This window comes from Melitaea cinxia, chromosome 20 (genome assembly GCF_905220565.1).
Source record: "Melitaea cinxia chromosome 20, ilMelCinx1.1, whole genome shotgun sequence".
NCBI lineage: Eukaryota > Metazoa > Arthropoda > Insecta > Lepidoptera > Nymphalidae > Melitaea > Melitaea cinxia.
In genome coordinates, this window is record NC_059413.1 from 1681084 (window position 1) to 1693892 (window position 12809).

Here is a 12809-nt window from a genome sequence, read left to right on the forward strand (position 1 = left end):
ATATACGAATTGTAACGCTGTTGGTTTTCGAATAAATAAATAAATAAATTTATTAATACTTTATTGCACAATACATTATAGAATTTTACAAAGTTTAGGCGGGCTTAATGCTAAAAGCATTCTCTACCAGGCAACCTTAGGACGTACAAGAGCAGACGTTTGTAGGTGTGCAAAATCGATTTATCAGTAAAATTCAGATAAAGAAGGAAAAAAGGGAGGAAATATGGAGTAACGAGTGGCTTAGTGTATACATGAGCAAATAATTCATATGTAAATACCATAAAAACATAAACATACATAAACAGATACAAACTTGCATACATACATATACATATACATATACAAACATACATACACACAGACATACATACATACATACATACCTACATGCCTACATACATACATACAAAATACTTAATACGTTATATAATAATATTAATACGTATAACGATATCCAAAAGATAAAGGTTTATGAGATATTTTTCTTTTTCACCATTTATTATAATTCCACTTTATTTCTCAGATATTTTTATTTGTATATTAGTTAGGAGGGGAATCCGATGCCTAGAGAGACTGTGGATAAAGGTGAGAAAGATGCGTTATACGAAAAGAAAATTTCATTGAATAACTTGTATTTTTGTTAAGGAAGTAATAAATTATTTTAATCAGTTGTATTACACCAATTAATTTAAAAAATAAACTTAAAAAATTACTTTCTGGATACTATTGTGATTGGTGATTTGATACTATTGTGTCTTGATATATTTGGTTGTGTGCATCTTTTTGTTTCAGTTTTCAGTCCCAGCTTGCTTCTAATAGGAGGGTGGGTAAATATGTGACTATTTTATATATATTTTTTGGTTTATTGGTTATTACGAAATAGCATTGTCATAAACCTGCGTGGTTTTTAAATTCTAATTATAATAAAAAATTACAGTATTGTTTACATGATAAATAAATAAATAAAAAAACTCCGAAACCGTTCGTCGCTTGTGAATGAAATCGAGTTTACTAGTAAGTACTGAAAAAAAATATTAATGTGAAGCTGCTCGCTAGTCTTTTGCCCTTTTTCGCTTGCAAGTAAATAACCTGCGTTATATAAAAGCGGTGGGTTCGAGACTGTTTCCGTGTTGAAAGCGTTTGCTCCCGACTCGACATCGTTCGATGAAATTTTTAAGAATAATATCACTGATTTTCGATGAGATACATCACTTATTGATAAAAATTTAGTTTAATTAATTTATTATTTAGGTTTTTTCGATTAATAAACGGTTTATTTCATACAAAATTAGTATTTAAAGACAAAGTAGTCGGTATTTCTAACAAAATAGGCAATGCACAAAAAAAAAACTATAACATAAAAATTAATACAATAAAATCCTACAGATTAAATTCAATCATTGGTTCAATATCGATGTTGGATTTTGCTATGTTCAATCTTTCAATTAAAATATATTTAACTACTTTGCTAGCTCCGCGGTTTGCGGGTACGATTCCCGCCCGAGTCTGGTCGACATTATACGTATTTATTTATATGTATTATTTATACGTATATTTATCGGAAATAAATATGTAGCTATGACAGTCGGCTGATACCTATAACACAAGCATTAAGTTGCTTATCTCAGGAGCAGAGGACCGTGTGTGAATGTGTTATAACGGTCAATTTAATTAAACCATGCCGTAATAATTATTTGCATGTTATTATTCTTATTGTCTTCATATTAAATATATACACGGTGCTCACTGATCAGTGTTGGGGCAACGATGTCTCAAAGATATTGAGTGGGCGTCTGATTGATGACATCCAATTTTTTTTTTATTTTTTTTTTTACATAGCTTTGAAATTTAATATGAGGATCAAATATTGTTGCATATTATCTAATGTAAACAGTGTTTATTGTTGTTACCAATAAATTTTATTTTATTTTTAATTTTATTATAATTTAAAAATGTTATTTTCTTAGTTAGGACTTCCGATCTAATAAGTTGTTGATAAGAAACAAATTTAGGAATGTAATCTAATGCCCTAAAATAATCTAAAGCAAATATTTTAATAAGATTTATTTTTGAAAGCTGCTCTGTACCACAATTTATTCAGTCAGTCAGTCAGATAAGCCCATTGCAGTCCATTCTGGACATAGGCCTTCCCAAGTTCGCGCCAGACATCCCGGTTTTCCGCAATCCTCATCCAGCCTGCACCGGCAATTTTACGTAGATCGTCGGTCCAGAGGGTCGGAGATTCATTCAGCTTTTTTAATATTTAGTTTATAATCTCATTTTGTAAAACCAAATTTGACTTTTTTTTATCTGTTAATATAAGAACTGTCAGATATCATTTTACCTCGACTTTACAGAAGATCACAGCTAAATAATACTGCTTTCAAGTAGTGTTGTGTTGCTGTTGGTGAGTAAGGTGACCAGAGCTCAGGGTTGAGATTAAGAGTAAAGTCGGCGGCGCGCTTGCCATGTTTCTGATGTTGCAGGTGTATATAAGCTAGGATAATCGCTTACCATCATGTGAGCCGTTTGCCAACCTATTATCTATACTAATATTATAAAGAGGTAAAGTTTATAACTTTGTTTGTATGTAGGGGGTAATCTTCGCAAATACTGATCCGGTTATGAAAATTCTTTCACTAACAGAAAGCTACACTATTCAGGAGTGACATAGGCTATATTTTATTGTAATTGAACAAAAAATTCAGTAAATAAGAAAAAGATTAAAATATAATATCAAAATGGTAAATAAACTGGCGCCATCTATCGCTATTAGAAAACGATTTATTAGTCTTTCGACGTTATTAATATAGTCTTATTTTAGTCTATCGACAACGTTTTCTCGATTTTTGATAGATGGCGTTGGAGCAACATATTATTTATTTATACAATTTTATTTTAGTCTATCGACAACGTTTTCTCGATTTTTGATAGATGGCGTTGGAGCAACATATTATTTATTTATACAATTTGTTCTTTAAAGTATGTTATTTGGTTTTATAATTTAAAATAATAAATACACGGGAGCAACATATTATTTATTTAAGTGCTAGAAAATTTATTCTTTAAAATATGTTATTTGGTTAATATAATAACAATTAACGCCCAACGAAGTGGGCACGGGTCGGCTAGTAATATATATAATAGTTATTCACGCGACTTCGTCCGCGTGGAATTAAAAAAAAAACGTTCAGTTCGCAGTTACAATATAAATAAATGTCTAAAATAAAAGTAGCCTAAGTTACGCCTTATTACATCAGCTATCTGTCAGTGAAAGTCGCGTTCAAATCGGTCGAGCCATTTCAGAGATTAGCCGGAACAAACACACAGACAGACAGGTAAAAATTGTAAAAAAATGTTATTACGGTATATGTACCGTGTATATATCCATATGCATTTAGTAAAAAGCGACTATTTTAATATTACAAAAAGACACTTCAATTTAATTTATTTGTGTGGAATATACCGTAGCTTATGTATAGTATAAAAAATCCCTAACCAATCTTTTATTTTTATAATTTTTAATTTATTAATTTATTTTTAAATAAAGTACGTATTGTACTTTTATAATAGTAAACAAATAATTAAAATTTAATTATGATTTATTTTAAACCAAAACCAATACGTAAAAGGACGGATGAATAGTAAAGAAGTTGTGATCGAGCAAGTTTTTGACATTGCTACTACTTGTCGAGTAACACGTTTTCATTGTCAAAAGACCTTGGAATCTGAACGTTATTACAAAATACAATTTTATTAATCTATACATATAATAAAATGGTAGGAAAGTCAAAACTGTACATTGAATATTTTTTTTAAAGAATACTTGGGGTGTGACCTACAATCGATACCGAAGCCAAAAATATAGTTTTTAGAATTTTTGTCTGTTTGTCTGTTTGTCTGTATGTCTGTATGTGTGTCCGGGATAAATTCAAAAAGTACTGTATGGATTTACTTCAAATTTGGCACGAATATTATTAAGAAGTCGGGTCAACATATAGGCTACATATTATCACGCTATCACCTACGGGGAACGAGCAGTGAACCTTTATTTCTTCAGCGCATTCTGTAACAACGTGTAATCTCTCCTGGAATTTCCTGCTCAAAATATGGAGCAGCCCGACTGGGGTAGTACCTTGACCTTACAGAAGATCACAGCAAAATAATACTGTTTTCAAGCAGTATTGTGTTCCTGTTGGTTAGTAAGGTGACCAGAGCTCCTGGGAGGATTGGGGATTGGGTCGGCAACGCGCTTGCGATGCTTCTGGTGTTGCAGGCGTCTATAAGCTACGCTAATCGCTTACCATCAGGTGAGCCGTAAGCTTGTTTGCCGACCTAGTGATATAAAAAAAATATAACGACGCATATTTGAATGTTGTTGTTATTATGTTAATAACAATGTCATAAGCTAGCTTCACACTATATACACTTCACACTATATATAATAAAGACATTCTGTAGTATATTTAGTATCAGCATTGCACCCGTGCGAAGCCGGGGCGGGTCGCTAGTAAGTAATAAATTCTTCATAAATATTTACTATTGCCGTGTAAATCTATAAATAAAATCATGTAGGTTTGCAGTTGTTCGTGCACTACAGGGGAACTACTGGGTAGTCGTCAATTTAGTATTCTGAGGGCCAGTTACACCGATAGTGAATAACAAATATCCCACAAATAAGTTAACGTATAGACTTCAACAGCAGGAGGTAGAATAGATTATTAGAGCCAGTTTCTCATCAATTAATAAACTACACAGTTCTGATTAATATTTGATCAATATTTGCGAATGTGATTATCTCAGAAATATAGTGGAATTCGATGGTAAAAAATAATGATTTATTCAATAAACCGGTGAAACAGGCCCTAAATTTTAGTACACTTGGTCTTGACAAAGACCAAGATCCCCGTTTTATATAAATGTGTTAAAGTTTTACGTAGAATAATCTATACTTAATATTATAAAGATGAAGAGTTTGTTTGTTTTAATGCGCAAATCTCAGGAACTACTGGTCCGATTAAAAAAATTCTTTCAGAGTTAAATACCTCATTTATCGAGGAAGGCTATAGGCTATATATCATCACGCTAAGACCAATAGGAGCGGAGCACCAATGAAGAATGTTTCAAAAGCGGTGATTTTTTCCTTTTGAGATCTTCCCCAGTTAGCCCAAAGAAACTGTTCCACGCGGACGAAGTCGCGGACGGAAGCTAGTCACTACATAGTATAAAACAAAGTCGCTTTTTCTGTCCCTGCACATGTATGTACGCTTAAATCTTTAAAACTACGCAACGGATTTTGATGCGGTTCTTTTTAATAGATAGATTGATTCAAGAGGAACGTTTATATGTATAATAACATCCATTAAATAGTGGAGAAATACTGTTATTTTTGAGTTTTCTAATGTTATGTCGTAAATAATAATTATTTTTTTCGCTTAAACTGCAAACGCAGGCTGAACCCTACGAGATTTATCAAAATAATGTACTAAGCATTGTACACATTGAAAAGGTCTACAGAAAACTCCGCGATGGTATATACCTATCTCTTATGGATATCCCACAGTAACATTTTTTTGTCATTTACTTTTTACGACAAATAATGGCTAATTTTCGAAGCGATTTTAACCAATACAGCATTAATCCTTATCCAATTAAATACCTTAAATACATCGTTGATTGAATATAGATCTATATGACACTTTACAGCATATGATTTAAATGAATATTTTCGAAGATATCACAGATTTAAAAATTGCGGGACGTAGCGTTTGCGGCGGCACCGGCCGGCGGGCGGTGGCGGCAAAGTTTGAATTTAGCAGCGATCGGATGCGTTTATTATCGGAGCTCTCTAGCGAGGAAAATTAAAATACTTAATAAAACAGTGCTTTTCAGCGCGACAACGTATCAGTAATTATAAGTAACTTACGATAAGTAATTGTATGATAGTAGTTTTAAAATATAAATTACATTTTATTGTAAGGTTAATTTATAAATCGCACTTATAGTAATAATTAGTATAAGTACATACGGTTAGATAAGATTAACCATAATTTTTGTATTGGAATTTTCTATTAAGATCTTGGTTAAAATTTAGAGTTAGATCAATTTAATATTAGGGAAATTATTTTCAAAAATCATAATTTAAGTTGAGGTATGTAAGTTCAGAAAAAGAACTTAATAGAATAGGTATCTTTTGTTGTTGATGATTGTTGATTATCTTTTGTTTTTAGTCGAACGAATAGCAAAGTATTTTTAATTAAATTAAAATCGTAGTTTAAGATGAGGTATTTCAGTTAAAAAAAACTGAATAGAATAGGTATCTTTTGTTTTTCATGATCGTTGATTATCTTTTGTTTCTAAAGTAAAAAACGTAGTGTATATTCCAAAGATATATTGTATTTCTGTAGTGTATTTATCATCAGCAATGCACCCGTGCGAAGCCGGGGCGGGTCGCTAGTAAGCAATAATTTTATAAACATTTCATAAAATTAAATTCTTATAATTTCCCTTAAAAAAACGGGTATTTTGTTAAATTTGTTTAAATCTTACCGTAATAAAAGAGAGTCGATTGTTGTCGTAAATGGTTATATATCTGACGCATATAATGTTTTATCAGGATTTCCTCAAGGTTCTCACCTGGACCCGATATTGTTCAAAGCATTCATTTATATAAACGATATTAATGAATGCTTTTTATACTCAAAAATATTATTACTTGCTGACGATCTTAAGTTTTTTCGCATTATTTCTTCTCCTGAAGATACTGTTTTACTTCAAATTTATCTGAATCGTCTCATGGATTGGTGTGATTTTAATGGTATGATTCTAAACCAAAAGAAGTGTCATGTCCTTTACCAGATTTTTTTTATGTCACTAGTTCGGCAAACAAACGTACGGCTCACCTGATGGTAAGCGATTACCGTAGCTTATAGACGCCTGCAACACTAGAAGCATCGCCAGCGCGTTACCGACCCAATCCGCAATCCCCCCCTGGAGTGAGATAGTGAGATGGATTAGTGACTCAAAAGGAATACAGATTGAATCAGTAAACTTTAAAAACGGTACATACTATTCGTAGTGCCTTGGGTGTAATGCTAGATAGTGCATAACGATTTAATAATCATATCGAAGAAATGTGTAGCAAGGGTTTCAAGAATCTGGGATTTATACTGCGGAATAGTAGCGAGTTCACCAACCCCCAAACTACTATAGCTTTATTTAACGCATTTGGGCCCAATATTGTAGCGTTGCTGGGAACCCTTTTACAATATTTATATTTCTAGATTGGAACGCATTCAGAAGCGTTTTATGTGGCACCTTACTTTTAAATTTGTTTTCGCTAATGAAATCCCGCATTATCACTTTAATATGAACACTCGAAAGTCGAAGATGCTTGCTTGACAACATGTTTCTGCGTAAATTGATTAATGGTGTACTGGGTTGTCTTGTTTTGTTTAATTCTGATTGCTTATCATTTACCTACTAAATGTACAAATTGTTTCTCTTTAAGTCTTTGTTTTTTTTTTAAATCTTTTATTGTAGCTAATTGTAATATAAAACACTATCTTAAGTTCTTGCCATGTGGGTGTTATTTATGTATGTTATTAGTGTATGTTAGTTAAGTTTAATGTAGTTATCACCTATAGTTTAAGTTACACTCAAACTTTTCTGTTTTTTTATGATGTACTTGAAATATGGCGTACACTTTGTTAGTGTTTTTTAAATAAATAAATAATAATTTTTATCAACATTGTTTTGACAGGTCTTTATAAAGATCTATATCTTTAATGTTATTGCTACTGCAAATAAAATACGTTATTAGAAGCAATGCAGAAATGCAGATCAAATTGCGGATGTTCATACTAATATTATAAAGCTGAAGAGCTTGTTTGTTTGAACGCGCTTATTTCAGGCAGTTACTACTGGTTGGAATTGAAAAAAAAAATAGTGGGAAGGCTGTATAATATTTTAGTAAGTTTTTTTTCAATTTAACGCGGGTGAGACCGCGTTGCACAGCTAGTTAGATTTATAATCATGTTAAAGGTTATTCGAAAAAATATTGTTAATTGACAAAATATGCGTGAGTATTTTTTGTAGGTTTTTTTTATTATTTGACGTGTAACGTACACATCCGTAGTAATTTTTTGTTATCAATAGATCTATAGAGTTTGTTGTCCTTTTTTATTAGCAGTGACTGCGTTCCAAGACGGCTGTGTCTGCTTTTAGGACAATAGTTATGTACGTACTCGTACGTACTAGTGAAGTTAAGGAATATTTTCATTCGCACATTTGCATTGACGTATATTCGCGATTTTTCAGTATTCACATTCGCATTCGCGCGAAACGATGCGAATATTTGGCGAGTGTTTTTATTTTATGGTGATGCATATGGAATTATAATATATCTTATATTATTAAACGAGCAATTCTTGTATATATATATATAATCTGAATCTCGGAAACGGCTCCAACGATTTCCATAAAATTTAGTATATAGGAGGTTTCGGGGGAGATAAATCCATCTAACTAGGATTCATTTTTAGAAAATGACGTTTTATCCCTGTTTTTAGGGAGTGAAAAAATAGCTACAATATCGTTAGAATACGAAGGTAAATTTCGCAACTGTCATTAAAGTTGTAATAGCTCGGTGGGAAATCGGTCGGTCGGGATCAACCGAGGAGATCATGGTTCAAATCCCAATGTCCCTGATCAATTATTTTTTTCCTTTTTTTTTAATTGCACTCGTTATTTTAAAAAAAATATTATTCATATTTTATAAATATGTAATTCGAATTTAAATATGAATTCCAAAAAACACGATTTACTAAAAATACCGAGCTAGGCTCGGTCACCCAGGTACTAGTAACTTATAAGATTTATATTTATTACATACTTATATTCTAATAACACACATAGACGGCGACATACTCACGCCTCTTCTAAATTTGCAGATATCCATAAACGATGGTAAAAATTTACCATCAGGTACATCATCACTCGTTAACCCCCTCATTATAATTGAAATGGGTTATACAAACTGTTTCGGCTCGAATATATTTGGTTCAAACCTGGCCTTTTATACAAAATTTCATATCTTTTAAGCTGACTTTATTTATATAGTCAACGTTCGCATTCGCAATCGCGAATCTGATAAATCCAACGTTCGTTACATCATTGGTTTGTACATTACATACGTAATTCAATATGATAATGATTTTTTTTTTATTATTGAAAAAACTTGTTCTTAACATTGTCTCTTAATAATATTAAAGCTATCTTAATATATATAAATCTCGTGTCACAATGTTTGTCCTCAATGGAATCCTAAACTACTTAACCGATTTTAGTCAAATTTGCACACCGTGTGCAGTTTGATCCAATTTAAAAGATAGGCTATATTTTATTTTGATATATTATGTTATTATTATATTTCAGAAAAAAATAAGGTGATACGAAGTTCGCCAGGTCAGCTAGTTATTTAATAATTTTAAAATTACAGCCGTCGTAATCTTTATAAGTCCCAAATAATTTGAAACCCTTAATGTTCGAACACTATCAAATATTTATTTATTTATTTATCTATTTAAGGTGAATTTACAGTTATAATAATACCCATCATTACAGCCTATACAGTCCACTGCTGGACAAAGGCCTCCACAAGTTTACGCCAAAAATAACGTGAACTCATGTGTTTTGCCCATAGTCACCACGCTGGGCAGGTGGGTTGGTGACCGCAGTACTGGCTTTGTCGCACCGAAGACGCTGCTGCCCATCTTCGGTCTGTGTATTTAAAAGCCAGCAGTTGGATGGTTATCCCGCCACCGGTTGGCTTTTTAAGTTCCAAGGTGGTAGCGGAACTGTGTTATCCCTTAGTCGCCTCTTACGACACCCACGGGAAGAGAGGGGGTGGCTATATTCTTTAGTACCGTAGCCACACAGTATACATAATAATACACAATTAGAGTTTATAGTATCACATTTATAGCATCACATTTTGACGACTTGATGACTATAGCGTTCATCTTAAAATGATTATTGTTGCTTTAAATTACAGGCTCAATAAAAGACAAGGCAGTATCAAAGTCGACGAAGTCAGTTATTAATAAAAATCATTTTAATTATCTCGTAACAATGTTTCTGATACCTAGTGCTATAAATCCGTGCCAATAATTAACGGTTTAAATGTTTTCTTGTAATAAATATTTTATTTATTTATTTATATCTTTTGGTACTTCTTTCTTGAACGACTAGTGTGTACAGCGGTTTTATTCGGGTTAATATTTATTTTAAATTTTCAAGCCTTTTTCTACTATTATGATATCAGTACCCGGGTGACTGAGCTGAGCTCGGTAATTTTAGTAAATTATATTAAATACGAATTACATATTTACAAAATATGAATAATATTTTTCGGTTTTACCGACATAATAATAAAAAATGAGAACTGGCTATTTAAATAAAAATAACGTGTGCAATTAGAAAAAAAAGAAAAAATAATAATCGATCTGAAATTCCAAATGGTAGCGTAAAAGAAATCTGTCTTTTACGACTATGTTACCCTGTTGTCCCTAAATATTGATTCCTAATATTATAATAACGGTAAATAACTCTTTCTATGCAGTAACTAGTAGATATAGGCAACGCCGATCTTATAATTTTAGCGGATTATTGATTTATTAAAAAAAAAATACTAGGTATGTAAAATAAGTTTGACTAACATAGGTGACACAATGTCGTGATGAAAAAGCATTTTCATTTTGGGCCTTACTATTTATATAAATATACATATGAAAAGTTCTAGCGTAAATCTTTGTAACAAAGTCGATTTATGACACCAAAAGATAAAAACCAACACACAAGGCAGACAAATTATAACTGTAATGCCAATCACTGAATGAGATGGATTAGTAAATATTCTAAATAAAGCGGAGAGACAATGTAGAAGAAATTCGCCTTTTATTACTTACTATTTTTTAACATCCTTACAAAATGTACAAAGAGTAGTTGATCGACCCATATATATATATATATATATATATATATATATATATATATATATATATATATATATATATATATATATATATATATACAAGAATTGCTCGTTTAATAGTGTTAGATAGTACTTCACTTCATCATCACTTCAGGCTGTCGCAGTCCACTGCTAGACATAGGCCTCCACATGTTCGCGCCAAAACTGGCAAGAATTCATATGTGTTACCCATAATCACCGCGCTAGGCAGGCGGGTTGGTGACCGCAGGGCTGGCTTTGTCGCAGCGATGACGCTGCTGCCCGTCTTCGGTCTGTGTATTTCAAAGCCACCAGTTGGATGGTTATCCCGCCATCGGTCGGATTGTTAAGTTCCAAGGTGGTAGTGGAACTGTATTGTCCCTTAGTCGCCTCTTACGACACCCACGAGAAGAGGGGGTGTGGCTATATTCTTTACCTGCCTTAGCCATACAGCTTAAGATATCATAGTAACTTGATGCTCATCTATTTTTTTTAAATAACTAGGTCGGCAAACAAGCGTAGGGCTCACCTGATGGTAAACGAATACCCATTACCGTAGCTTATAGACGTCTGCAACACCAGAAGCATCGCAAGCGGGTTGCCGTCCCTAACTTCATTTCCCCCAAGAGCTCTGGTCACTTTACTCACCACAGGAACACAACACTGCAGATTCTTAAGTTAAATTAAAAAAAACTGGCAAAATGTTTTTATCTTTAAAAATAACTAGCATCCGCTCCGGCTTCGCATGGGTATTTAAGTAAAATATCAAAATATTTTTTCCCCTAATTTTTTTTTATTTTTATGTATTTTATTAATGAGTCTTTTACGAGGTAATAAAATGGTATATGACAGAACATATAATATCAATACTTCGGAAAATAAAAAATAACCAGACATCTCTGATTAAGATGCTACCGTCTTCATATGGACGTGAGCAACATCAAACTTGTTCTTATGCTTGTGACGACATGTTTCGGTTTCCGCCTTTCCCAAACTTGTTCTTATGCTTGTGACGACATGTTCAGGTTTTGCGCCTTTCTGTGTAGAGCCGGAATCTCGATGTTGCGCTTGTGATGCTTTGGGAACAATATGTCTGTAGTCACAGTTGCTTGATAATTGTGTTTTGTTAGCAAATTAAAAAAAAATCGACTTCAATTTATATGGACAAGGAATACAACATAGTTAGTCGAAATATTGTCAATTAAATACACATTAAATTACTCGTCAAATCTCGATTAAAGTATTCAAAGTTAAATGGGACCACACAAATACATCAAACTTTATCTTATGGATACCGTTTTCATCAAGCAGTGTCATCCGCAACTTTTGAAACAGGCGTTTTACGGCATTTAACAATTTTTTCGTTTTTTGACATCTTTCTAAAACGCCTTACAAATAATAAAAGCAACTTCTTGACACCGTCTTAAGTTGCGTTAGATTTTGCGTTACATTTAAAGTTGCGTAAGGGCTCCATTAATTACGTGAGCTATTTTTCGATTAGTTTAGAGCCCCCCCTCACTTAGGTGAGATTTAGTGAGATTATCCTGGACCCTCCTTCCCTTATAATAAACTGTTCGGGTATACTATAGTCAATTAATTTAAATTAAATTAAATTCAAGGCAAAAACTAAATGATTTTAATAGCTATGAGATTTATTTTAGCGGACAAAATTAACACTCAAAATGATTTTTTTGTAATATCTATAATAATTTAAACATTTTGAAGTTGATGTAAGATTTTCGATTATCCCCCCCCCCCATATTATTAGTATCCCCAGCCTCCCCAGTATTATTTAGTT

The 12809-nt window shown here is 32.5% G+C and overlaps 1 protein-coding gene across 1 annotated transcript in view; it reads left to right on the plus strand.

Moving 5' to 3' along the window:
* LOC123663574 (flotillin-2) overlaps positions 1-12809 on the plus strand; it is a 324503-nt gene that overhangs the window by 115680 nt on the left and 196014 nt on the right. The window lies entirely within an intron of this gene.